The sequence below is a fragment of the Vicugna pacos genome, chromosome 7 (genome assembly GCF_048564905.1).
Source record: "Vicugna pacos chromosome 7, VicPac4, whole genome shotgun sequence".
Taxonomy (NCBI): Eukaryota; Metazoa; Chordata; class Mammalia; order Artiodactyla; family Camelidae; genus Vicugna; species Vicugna pacos.
Window position 1 is genome coordinate 55,168,495 of NC_132993.1, and position 13,618 is coordinate 55,182,112.

The 13,618-nt window shown below is 34.2% G+C and overlaps 1 long non-coding RNA gene across 2 annotated transcripts in view; it reads left to right on the top strand.

Moving 5' to 3' along the window:
* The window catches only part of LOC140697423 (uncharacterized), a 56,256-nt gene that overhangs the window by 20,113 nt on the left and 22,525 nt on the right, over positions 1-13,618 (top strand). Inside the window, exon 4 of one of the 2 annotated variants that reach the window (XR_012074455.1) lies at positions 8,481-8,664. The exons of the other annotated variant lie outside the window; for it this stretch is intronic. This is a non-coding gene — a long non-coding RNA (uncharacterized lncRNA). Of the gene's footprint in view, positions 1-8,480; positions 8,665-13,618 lie in introns of those variants that run through there. 2 annotated transcript variants of the gene reach the window in all.

Sequence of the window (13,618 nt, forward strand, 5' to 3'; positions counted from 1 at the left end):
TAGAAGGCTAAATATCTGAATTTCAGAGACAATTATTCATATTCTAAGTATTATTCATATTTTGTTATGGGTATTATGCAGCCTGTTTATTTAAAAATATAATATGTTAAATGTCGATATATATTCATCATCTTTCAGATTAAAAGTACCATGCTGCAACATTTAAAATGTCATGCAAAAAGAGTTGCTCTATTCGTTGTTACACATCAGCCTACAGGTGTTGTCACTCTAAGTCTACTTCAGGATATTATGAGTTTTCTTACAATGACATGTACATGGGTACAGACTGTAACTTGGTCATCACTTTTATTAATAAGGGTTTTTTTTGAGAATTATTGCCTCGTAGATGCAGTATACACTAGTTTGAAAACAAGAAAGAACAAAAAAGTGGTTATTTTCATGCTATCTTCACATACAGGGAGAAAACAGTGACTGGAAAACACAGGGCTGAAGATTCAGATGAATAAGAGTCTGAATCCAGATTTGTGGATGTGTGTGTGCATGTGTGTATGAATGTACTAGTATATGTGTGCATGTAGTCTCCTTTCCCCTTTATAAGGTTGATGCTGCATTTTAATGAGTGCATGCCTATTAGGAAGATGGTGTGGTAAATATTTAACCTCTAACATAAACATTGTATTTTACTTTTCTTATATGGGTAATGTAGAAATATACTATGACATGTGACTTTAGACTTAAATAAAAAAATACTAAGCTGACGTCTTGTATCGTCAGTGGAAGATACTGTCCAGTCAATGAATTGTGAATGGTCTTTGAGCCCCTCCTCATCAGTCTGCAATGACTATATGAGGCTGATTTGTTTTACGGTCTTGGGGAATGGCCTCATTTTAGCATTTACTATTCAGTACGAATATTTTAGCATATTTAATTAATCTGAATATACATGCTGAATTAATTAGTATTTGTTACCCCAGTACTTCAAAGCTTATTTTCTTTTATTCATTTATAATTATTTATAATTCCTCTTTTAGACTTAATCTTATCAGGCTAAGATAGATTTCTTTTTTCAAATAATAACTATGTGGTTTACTAATGACTATAAGGATTGGATCAGCACACTGACCAAATAGTCATAGAAACTGGGTCAAGAACATGATAACGTTCCTAGAGGAATGAACAGTTTATGAATAGTTTTTTTCAGAAAAGAGAAATGAGAACCTAGAGGCATCGTTTACAGATTTGCCAGTGGAGGAATTTCTTATTATGTTTGAATAGTCTTTTTCGAGACTTTGCTATACCCATAGACCCCAGTTATCTGATGCCTAATCTGACAATGCTTTCCCAAAGAACTTTCTACAGTGATAGAAATGTCCTTTTTCTGTACCAACTAATATGACAGCCACTAGCCATATGTGGATATAGAACACTTAAAATGTGGCTGTTAAGACAGTGGAGATGGATTTTAAATTTTCTTGAATTTTAATTTATTTAAATAGTCACATGTGCCTAATGGCTACACTGTTGGATAGCATAAAAACACTCATTCTTTTCTTGTGGTGTTCAGTAGAGGGGATGTCTTTAGTAATAATATTTTTCCCTACTATGATAAATTATGTTATTGCCATAGTGGTTTGCAAGCAGCAGAAGTCAACTTTGAGCATCTTAAATTAAGAAGAGGATTATTTGGAAGGGCCATGAAGTTAGTTCATGGATTAAGGTATGGATTAGTTAACCAAGCTTCAGAAAGGCAGACAAAAAGTCAGCTCCAAGGACCTCGCTGTCAGGAACCCGAGCCTTTTAGAGGGACTGCTTTAACAATCACCCAGAGAGAATCTCACTGTCTTCACGGACCAGGTGTCTTCCTGTGACAGAGTGGAGGTAGATAGGAAATGATACGACTACTAAAGCTGCTAGAAGGATCGTTGTGAGCTGGGTAGTCACTTAAATTTGTGTCCAGCACAAATACCAGTTCAGATAAATATTTAGGAAGTTAGCATGACCTATTAAAGGATACTGTTTATAATAGTTAAAATATAGTGTGTCAGGAATTTCCTAAAATCTTCCCTTGCTACTCAGTGTGTTCCGTGGTCTGTGAGCACTGGCATTACTAGAACTCATTAGAAATGCAGAATCTCAGACTATAACCTACACCTTTACTGAGTTAGAATGTGCATTTAACACATTCTATTAAGTGAGTTATATGCACGTTTAAGTTTGAACTAAATATATGTAGCCAGGCAGAAATCAGGTTGCCTACAATAAACATATTGGCAAGGCCTACATGTCTATGAGTGGGGGAAGTGAAGCATAGTTATCAGAGAAGAAAGCCATGGTCTTGGCAAACACTTTCACATTTGTCTGCAAATCTGTCCACCTAAAAGAATGTAGAACGATACTTTTTCTTTTCCTTTTTTTTTTTTTAATTTCTTGGCTAATTCATTTAGGATCTGTACCAACCAGAATTATGGATAACAGTTTTTCTGTTACATGACATATTTTTTGAGGAAGTTAAATTCACTTTAAAAACCACATTTGTTATAGTACTACATATACAGGGAGACTTTGTATTCTTGTTTTTAAAATCTGTATGAGAGACCTGACATTCTCTGACATGCAGTATTTTTATTTTGCTTAATCATAAGAATAAAGTGCACATACCAGATGGGGAGCTAGGCATGTTTCTTCCTTCTTGACCTATAAACAATGATCTGGCTACCTTAATAAAATGCTCTTGATCTGTCAAAACGTGGACATTAATAAGACACTAACACTTTGAATTTCTAAAGAGGTCAAAGAAAGAATAATCTATTTACTCAGAGGACTGGATGATATCACAGCCCCATCTCTGAGGATTCCTATAACTCTCTATAAGGTTTACTAGCAATGTCATTGGCTTTTTGCCCAAATCTTCTTTGAGAATTTCCCCTTTGGCCACAATCCAGGAAGGAGAAGGTGTACCTGTACGAGAAATCCATGCCTCCTTGCCTCAGTGATAAAGTCCCAAAGTATATTTGTGACTGAAGCTGAATCATTCCTGCTTTCTCTTGGACCAGTGAGTGGTAGAAGGTTTTGGACTTGGAGTACACAGTAACAGTTGATTTAGTTAGCTGTGGGTGCCAAAGAAGAACACTATAAGGACTTGGTGCTAAGATTATCCTTTCACTATGGCCTCTCAGTATTTGATGATGAAGGAGAGGATGCTGGTTTATGGAGAAAGCTGATGTACTGGTGGCATGGAGGTAGTGGTGGTAGAGCATAGATCAAAATAACATTTGTTTCAGAGAAAGGGAACAACTCTTGACCAAAGAGAGATAGCAGCAGAGGATGTCTGGGTTGGTAGTCTAATCATTCTTCATCTTATGAAAGAAACATCTGAAAAAAATTGAACTGTCATATACCTGAAGTAATAGGACAAAAATTATTTTAGTTTCTTTGGAATAAAAGAGGGTTGCCACAAATTTTGTCCACCTGGAAATTATTTGAGGTGGAAACAGTACATTAATTCACTTCATGAATAGTTTTCTTTTTGTGTGTGAAATTCTAATCAATTAATTTAAATGTTTATTTTAAAATGCTAAAGAGGTATGTGATAATTAGTCCTAAAATTGAATGCTTTTAGCTTTTCTTTCTAAGTAATGAGATTTCCGGTACCTTTAGAATTTTTCATTTTACTTTGTCATAGTTTAGAAATTTTTGAAATAAGTAATGAAGTCATAACCAAAAATATAAAATAATCTTTTGTTTAAAATACTCCTGAACAAGGGAAGAACATCAGCAAGATGGCTGTAAAGGAGTTTCTAGCACCTGTTTTCTCCCAGCAGTAACAGTTTGAGTAACTATCCACACATGGAAGTATCTTCATAAGTGCTAAGGATAGCAGGTGAGGAGTTTCAGGCCCCGGTTCATCCCAGCACCTGCTGGTTCCATGATATCAAAGAGATATCTGTACTTCCACGCTCATTGCAGCTTTTATTCACAATAGCCAAGATACAGAAACAACCTAAGTGTCCATGGATGATTCTGTGTCTGTGATGGATAGATAAGGAAAATGCGGTATATATACACAATGGAATATTATTCAACCATTGAAAAGGGAAATCTTAGCTTTTGTGACAACGTGGATAGACCTTGAGGGTATTAAGTGAAGTGAAGTAAGTGAGAGAGAGAAAGACAAATAACATATGTTGTCACTTATGTGTGGAACATATTGTGGAATCTAAAAAAGCTGAACTTACAGAAATGGAGAATAGAATGACATTTGTCAAAGGCTGAAGGGGGTGGGAGGATATAGGAGATGTTAGTCAAAGAGTATGTACTTCAGTTATAAGATGAATAAATTCTAGGGGGTCTAAAGTGCAGCATGGTGACTATAATCACCAGTGTATATTATGTATTATGTCACAACTAAAATGCAATAGTACTGGACAGAGCAAGGAACCACTGAGTTATTCTGTCAACCTGAGTTACCAGGTGATTCCGCCCCTTAGAGGAATGCTCCAAATTCAATACTCAAATAGAAAGTATGGTCCATGATGCTTCTATTGAATAAGGTCTTATACTCCACACTATGGGCTTTGAATTCTTTCAGTTCTTTCAAGTTCTGTACTATGAATGTCTTAACTTATATAATAGTTCCCAAATTGCCAGATTACATTCACTTGGTTTGTGTATAAGTTTTATAAGTTATCAAACTGAAGCTGAGATCAATGGTATTTTTATCATTTTTGTCCTTCTCAAGTTAGTATTAATATCCTAAATCATCACAGATAATTGACCTTTATATCCTTCCAAATTTATCTGTTATATGGTTGATTCATAAATTAGGATTCATTGTAGACATTCACATTCTTAATAAACCCATGCCAGATTGCTCCCCAGATTTTTAGCTAGAACAGTCTCAGAGTAAGATATCACTGACCATCCCTTAACCCCTACAGTTTCATTTTAAAATCAAAGTCATGAAAGAGTGATAAAACCCTGTCATTGACATCTTTTAAAGAAAAAGAATATCTTCTCTTGCAAATGCACTGTTAATTTCTATAAATTATAATCAGAATTATGCATTCACTATGCTTAACTATTCAGTGTTATAGAATATTTTAATTTATTAATCTCTCATCCATTAGATCACTGCTTATGACACCAAGTTAAAGTGTAGGATTTACATGTCACATGTGTGTTGGTTGTTTAAACCTCATAATGCTTTCTGTAAGGTTTTCAAAGTGAAAGACCTATTTGGATATTAGTATTTTTTTGTGATTTTCCTAAGTTGTTTTGTTGAATGTAACATAATTAAAGAGGACTGTCTGCCTATACTAAGCCAGAATTCTACTTTATATTTTCTTTCTTTACCTCACATTTCCATTCCTTCGTCTTCTTGCTCATACGATTAGGTTGAACCATGTGAAACTGCAGTTTCTGCCATTTTTTTCATTTGGCTTAAATTAATAAGAGAAATTAGAATGCAAAACGAGTAAGTGTTTATGACACCAGGAGTATTTGTCTTCGAAGATTCAATGAATAATACTATATGTCAGTTTTTTCCTGGGAAAAAAGATAAATTAGAATTTCTAGACAAACATTACATTTAGCTTCATCAATATAAACATTATACTTAGCTTCATCATGATTCTAAGGTCAATTTATCTAGGGTTAATCATGTTGTAGACATTATTATTTTCCATGAAATAACATTTATCTTTTGAAGAAGATGTAATACTTCTACCTGAAAGCACACAAAGCCTGTTCCTTCTTGATTAATTATTTTGTCTTTAGAGCTTGACGTATGGCCAATCATTCAAACTACTGAATTATAGATTCTGTGTAAATTTTTATTTATTATACAAGTAACCTACCTTGATAGGATGATTCTAAAATGTCTTTTTCTTGCTATATAAACAGTCAAGCCATAAAGCTAGTAGCTTTGTAAATAAATAAATAATGATAATACTATGCTGTAATTATGTTCTATGTTAATGTGAAATAGTGAATAATTAGGTACCTCACTCTGCTTATATTTGTTTTTAAGTAATGGACTGTTATACAGTGATGGTGCAGACAAAATGGAGTCAGTATTAAAAATAGTACCTAGTGTTAATACCTGGTACTGTAGTCAGATTAGGATGGAGTTGAAATTTTTTTAGTTCATTTTTCAAGTACTGGAACTATTGGTAGATATATAAAACCATTTGGGGTTTGTTGGTAGATACTCAGGTATCAAGGCAGATAAGAGAAAGCAATGCAAATACTGTAGAATTAAAGGAAACAGGAATTTTTAGTTTTTAAGACTATTGCTTGAAATTAGGCTGAACAACACCAGGAAGTCTGTCTATGGTGGTCCTTTATAATATATTTAAACATTACGCTATGGAAATGAACATAGTCGTTTTAGCTAATTAAGTTTCCTAAGTATTTTTCAAAATGGACTTCGTGGATGCTGGCTAAATTGTGTTTTGGTAGAGTTAAAGGGAAAGAAGATATAAAATTAGGCTACTACTTTAATTTTTATCTTGTAGACTAGAGATCTATGATGGTTTTACTCTATCACAGAAAAATTACTTTCCATTCTTCCTTTGCTCCCTTTTTCCTTTCTCCCCTCCCATCCTTCGCACCTCCTTCCCTCCTTCCTTTCTTCTTTTCTTCCTTCTTCTTTTGGTGGGATTAACACAAAGAGGAAAAATGAGTTGGGTAGGAGAGATGGGAAATTCTCTTAATAGCACAAAGACTTTCAATGACAAAATGATAATCTTGAAGACAGGGAAAGGTTTGTTAATTTCCCCATGTGTTATGGAGGTCTTTTCTGCTCAGTAATGCTATTTGTGAGTTGACAATGATCTATCTCAGGTATCCTTAGTGTTACTTTATCTGTCATTCTCACTGTAAGGCTCTTTATCCAATTTCACAGATGATAATTTCTAGTTTGTAAACCACTGGTTATCAGTTAAAAGGAATCATCCAGAACTAATACCTTGGCTAGTGTAATTAATCTTTATATAGTTTAATCCCTATTTGATGAAGTGATCTGCATCAAATAATGGAGTATTTATTCCAAATCATACCCTTGGTGTACTGATAATCAATTTTTGCTATCATTATAGTCATCTAGAAGAAAGGGGGAAGAAAATGATATATCTCACATATAGGCCATCGTTCATCATGTTGTAAATCATACTGTTTCACTAAATGAGGGATTCTGAATTCTTCATTTTCCTATACTAGGTCAATTCTGGATATAAAATAACAAGGAACAATTAAGAATAATAAATGAAAAAAGACAAAAGTATTAAAGATTAGTCTTAGTTTATAGTCTATAACATTATATTCTAACTCTTAAGTCACTTATCCCAAAAGTATATATTGCATTACTATATTGTAGTAGGTAATGTCTACTAAATGTTGCTTAAAAGTCTATTTTTAAATTCTGTATCTACTCCAAGATTGGATATGTCATCACTTTAAACCAGTGGTTCCCAACTGGGGATGATTCCTTCCCTTCAGGGAACATTTGACAATGTCTAGAGATATTTTTGTTTGCAGGAGGCCAAGGATGCTGCTAAGCATCCTACTATGCATAGAACAGCCCCTTTTGACAAAAAATTATCTGGCCCAAAATATTAGTAGTGCTAAGGTTAAGAAACCCTGATTTAAACAAAGATGCATTGAGTATTTCCTGTATGCTTGTTATTGTGCTTAGAAACATTTGGGGATATAAAGTATGCCAGGTGATCAGTACCCTCAAGAAGCTTGAAATCTCAGGGAAGAATTCAGTTGAAAGTCCAAATAATGATGATGATGATAGCAAATTTGTTAACATATCACAGAAAGACAAAATAAAGCCATGAAGGCTCAATAGAGCTCAACCAATAGTTGCTTGGGAAATTAGTTTTACAAAGATTACAGCAGCTATGTATTTTTTCCCATTTTCTCAAAGTAGGTAACTTTTGTACATGGTTACAAAATATCAAATGTACAGAAGAGTACTTATTGAAAAATAAATTTCCTTCTCTTCCCTTGTCACCCTGACACTGTTTCCTTTTCCCAAAGGCAATACTATTTCTATTTTTTTGTGGATTCTATCCAAAGTATCCTATTCCTTTAAAATACACATATATATCACATTGTACGGATGCATAATTTATTTAATCAGACCCCTATTGAAAAACATCTAGGTTATTTCTATTTTCTGTGATTGCTTACAAAGCTGAGATGAATATATCCTTGTGTACAACTGTGTGTGTGTTTATCTGGGGGATAACCAGAAGTAGAATTCAGGTTTCAGAATTTATATGAAATTTTTATTTTGAGAATTATTTTCCAAATTATCCCCTGTGGTAGCTGGCCTCCAAAATGATCCCCAGTTTTCTCCTGAAATATATGCTTCTCTGTAACCCCCTCCCACATTGACCAATGCTGACCTATACGGCCAATAGAACATTGACAAAATGATACATGACTACAGAGTCTAGTCATAAAAGACATCCCAAGTTCCACCTCGCTTTCTTTTGAATCTCTGGCTATAGAGGAATCCCTCTGCCATGTCATGAGGACACTCAAGCGGCCACGGGAGAGGCTTACATGTAGAAGAGTTGAGGATTCCCACCAACAACCAGCACCAGTTTGCTAGGCAGCTGTGTGAGCCGCTTCTAAGAGTGGATCATCCAGCCCTCATCAAGCCTTAAAATGACGGCAGCTCTAACTAATATCCTGGTTGCAGCCTCAAAAGGGAGCCTGAGCCAGGACTGCCCAATCTACGCTACTCGCAAGTTTCTCACCCAGAGAAGCTGTCAGAGAAAATAAATGTTCATTGTTGTTTTTAAGCCTCTAGGTTTTGGAGTAATTTTTTATGTGGCAAGAGATAACTAATACATTCTTCATGGAAGTTGTTCTAATTTATACTTCCAATGGCAATGTGTGTATGAGAGTGCCTGACATCCTCTATCTACCGTCTCTGACACAGTGTGGTGTCATTTTTCTTAATGTTTGCCAATGAGATATGTAAATAATAACATGTCATTGTCAGCTGAATTGTGTTTTCTAGTGCAGTTGAACCTATCTTCATAGATTTAAGAATAATTTAACTCAATGTGATATCTAGTCACACGCTTTGCTCATTTTTCTACTGGATTGTCAGTTTTCTTATTTTTAGGAACTCTTCATGTATTGAGAAAATTTGCAATTTGTGTGTGATACAAGTTGCAGATGTTTTCCCCTCCTTTGGGTTTTTTAAGTGATTTTTAAAATAAAGACATTTAAAATTTTTTGTAGTAAAAATTTTCAGCACTTAAAAAAATGGTTTCTGGATTTTTTGCCACATTTACTAAAACTCATCCTATTTCTGAGGTGACTTTCAAAATTCTACCATGGATTTTCTAGTATTTCTTGGTATCTTTTTTTTAATGTTTAAACACTTCATTCAGCTGGAGTTTATTTTGTTTTAAGGTATAAGGTAAGGATTCTGCTTAATTTATTTTCTTGTTCCAAATGGTTAATCAAGTTGTTAAAGCACCAACAATTATGAACGAATCTTTCTCCTAACTTGAAATGTTTTCTCTCTTTTATACTAAAATGCATTTGTATTTGGATAACTTTCTGGTCTTAAATATACATAGTATATTCTGTTGATTGAGATTATATCTATGTTATGTTAGTATAGGGTTACATTATTTTTATGATATGCTAATTTTCAGAATGATTCTCACTCTATTTACTCATTCAATTCAATGTTTACTGAATACTTGCTCTATGCCAGATATTATTTTAAGTGTTCAGGAAAAAGGCTTTCCATCTTCATAAAAATATACCTCCAAGTGGAGAAGACAGACAACCCCCAAACAAATAAGTATATGATATGAAGAAAATAAATCAGTGTAAGTACCTATATTTTACATAGGATTTTCAATGGCAGTTTCTCTGAGGAGGTGACATTTGATGTGAAAGTGAAATGGATGTGTTTTTATAGAGTAAGAGCCTTGCTGGCAGATGGAACAATGAGTGGAAAGCTGATAGGAGCTTGAAAAGCATATTTGAGGAATAGGACTGTAAGAAAGTGAAAAAGTAGAAAGTGAGTAAGTATGGCAGTGATAGAAAATGTGTACAGAGAAATATCAAAGTCCTAGAATGCAGTGTAGACCATGTGAAAAACTTAGGGTAAGTGTGTAGGAAAGCCATTGGAGCAGGTGAACCACAGGATGGGATCTGATTGATGCTATCAGAGGAACACTCATTGCTTATAGAGTGGTGGATGGGAGGGGAATGAGGGCAGGAGGGCAAGAGTGGAAGCAGGCAGGCCAGCGAGGCTGTTTCAGTAGCCTGAATGAGAGATATTTGTGGCTTGGGCCAGCCATGGAGATGGAAAAGGTGCTCTGAATTTAATTAAAAACTTGTGGGACAGCTGGTGTAATTTGCCATAGAATCAGTTTGCCTTATGAGAAAAATAACTATTTTTATTTTAGTTAACACACATTAAACTTGTAAATTAAAATAGGGAGAATTAATACCTTTGTATTCTTCATTAAAAAAAAAAAACCTCAGACATGTAATATTTATTTTCTATTGATATATGTCCCCAGTAAAACTTTAAAATGTCCTTCATAGATATCTCTCTCATTCCTTATTCTTTTTTGGTCTGTTTTGTTGCTCTTGTAAATGAAGTTGTATCCTTTATAATATCCTCTAACTGGTATGAACCAGCATCAACTGCCAGACATGTGAGGGAACAAGTCTTCAGATTGTTCCTGCTCCCAGATGGGAGCCTTCTCACTGAGCACCTGAACAGTGTGGAGCAGAGAACGCCCATCCCTGCTGTGCTCTGTCTGAGCTCCTGACCCACAGAATCTATGAAGATAAAAATAGTTGTATGGAGTAATTTGTTGCATAGCTATAATAACTGGAAAAGAAGTTTCTTCAAGTTATATTGGTGAATAAATAGAAGTTGGAACCCCTTATTAATTATTTTTATGGATGTATAACATTAGAAAAATGAACTAAACATAAGTATACATGCAGGTAAATGACTTATCAGAAATGAATACTCAATTGACCAACAACATCTAGGAAAAGAAACAAAGCTCAGAAATGGCTTACCTGTGTTTTTTCCCCGTTCATCCTTGCCTTCTACCGCATGAGCTACAGGAAGGCTCTCACTGCCTGCCCACTTATCCTTTCTTCCTTACTGTAAACAGGTAATTTTTGGTTTTGTGTCTCAGAATGAGATGCTTTTATTTGGAGAAGTGTGTTCTACCGACAGTGTCAGCGACATAGAGCTGGGGCCACCTGTTCTCCACATTTTGCTGCATTCTGCTTGACCTGTGCTACTTCTGGCAGTCCTTTAACCTGTACTGTTGTTTTGCTGGCAATAAGGTTCACATCTCTGTTCTTTTCTAGCATTTTTTGAGTGGAGGGTCAGTGATTTCTGAGAAAAGAATAGACCTACAGTGGAATTATTTATTTAAATAACAAACTTCATTTAAACTTTTAAAAACATTGATTTAGGCTGAGGCCAAGTTCTAGCTGAATCTGATGTCACTCTTTAACAAACACGTAGTTCATTAAACAAAACAGGCATGCTATGGTAAGGGCAGTCCGGCAAACACCACAGCTTTGTGAGAGGGGCTTTTGGGTAAACTTCCTAGAAAAGACGTAATTTGTCCTAGTAGCTAGAGGCTTTTTTTTATCTGTTGAAGTCTGAATGTGCAATTGACACTTAATTGTCTTTGTCTGTAGTATAAGCTATCCCTTGTTCTTGTATAATTCAGATTCAGTCAGAAATTATTAACACAAATCTGAATATATTTTCGTTAATGTTGGGCCACTTTCTCTTCAAAATAAAACAGAAAGGAGAGAGACACCTCACATTCTGCTGTTAGGGAAAAATATTTCACTAATAGATGCAATTATAATGTAACAAATGTATATTTCAAGAGGTTATTTTTTTTAACTTCACAGGAGTTTTTGCATGGAGAAACATCACTTTGTCAAGAATAATTATCATATAAAAACAGATTTTTAAAAATTTAATTTTATTGAAGTATAATTGATTTACAGTGTTGTGTTGGTTTCAGGTGTACAGCAAAGTGATTCACTTATACATATATGTATATATATTCTTTTTCAGATACTTCTTCATTATAGGTTATCACAAGATACTGAATATAGTTCCCTGTTCTATACAGTAGGTCCTTGTTGTTTCTCTGTTTTATATTTAGTAGTGTGTATCTGTTAATCCCAAACTCCTAGTTTGCTCTTCTCCCCAAGAACAGATTATTATATAGCATTTTATCAACCTTTTGTCTTTCATTTTCTTATGTATTTTTAAAAGAAAAAGCTCAAAATTAGAAACAGAGTTCCAATCTTTATAGCTTTCTCTTTTGCACTATGGAATTTAATTCAGTGTTTCTTTTTACTCATTTAATACCAATAATTTATGTCATATTTATAAAGGAATAATCATATCTATAGTATTTTATATATTAATAGATATTAACATTATATTACATATATAATTATATATTATCATTTTTGTACAATAGATCTTATATAAAGTTCTTAATTTTTTTAGAGATTATCTCTGTCTGTGATTACTTCATCCAATGTTGCATATAAACATGAATTAATACAATAATTCCTAGTTACGTATTAAAGTCAATATGATCATTAGCCCTAAGCAGAGAATCTTAGAATAAGAGGAAGTTTTTACTCAGCCCTTCCTGTTCAATCATTTAACAAATTACATTTCTTTCACTAGAACATGAATATTGAGTTTTGTCCAGCCTCCTCCTCTCAACAACACTGTGGTGTCTGATATTTACATTACCCCTTTCCAATTGTATGCTATACAAAGAGCGCTCTGAGACTTGTCTCAAGGCTTCAGCGTGCTGTGTCCAGCTCACACTCATATTATAGCCTGACCCCTTCATAATCCCTTGATATTATCAAGACATAGTCTCTAATCTGTGCCCTTCACTCACTAAATAAATTCTTCCACAGTCATAAGCAGTAGATGCCCAGGAACGTCTGATGTACACTGTGAATGGCTTGCAGGAAAGCATGATGAGTGGCCCTAATAAAATATAGGCAGATATTCCAAGGATACCCCTATAATCTGTCAAATATTTGGAACTTATTTGAGGTTTATCTTTGCCATTTAAAAATTATTTTTAATCAGCCTTTTTTGAGGTAGGTATTACACACAATAAAATTCACCAATAAATTTACAATTATATGGAGTTTGACAATATACATGATATAAGACTTTAACATTGGACCAAATATTTCCCTTGGGCCCCTTAGTAGTCAATCCCTTCCCACTAACCCTAGCTTGTGACACTCACTAATTTATTTTCTCTCATTGTAGGCTAGCGTTTTCTGGGTGTTTAATAGAATTGGGATAGTGCACTATGTAGTCCTCTGTGGCAGACTTCTTTCACTTAGCATGTTTTTGAAATTCAGGCTTTTGCATGTATCAGTGGTTCATCCTTTTTTGTTGCAATGTATTACAGTTATATGGATATGCAAGAATTTATTTATTCATCTATCAGTTGATGGACATCTAGATTGTTTTTAATATTTGGCTATAACTAGTAAACATTGCTATTAACATTTGAATATGATTTTGTGAATGTATGTCTTCATTGCTCCTAGGTAACTATTCTACTAATGG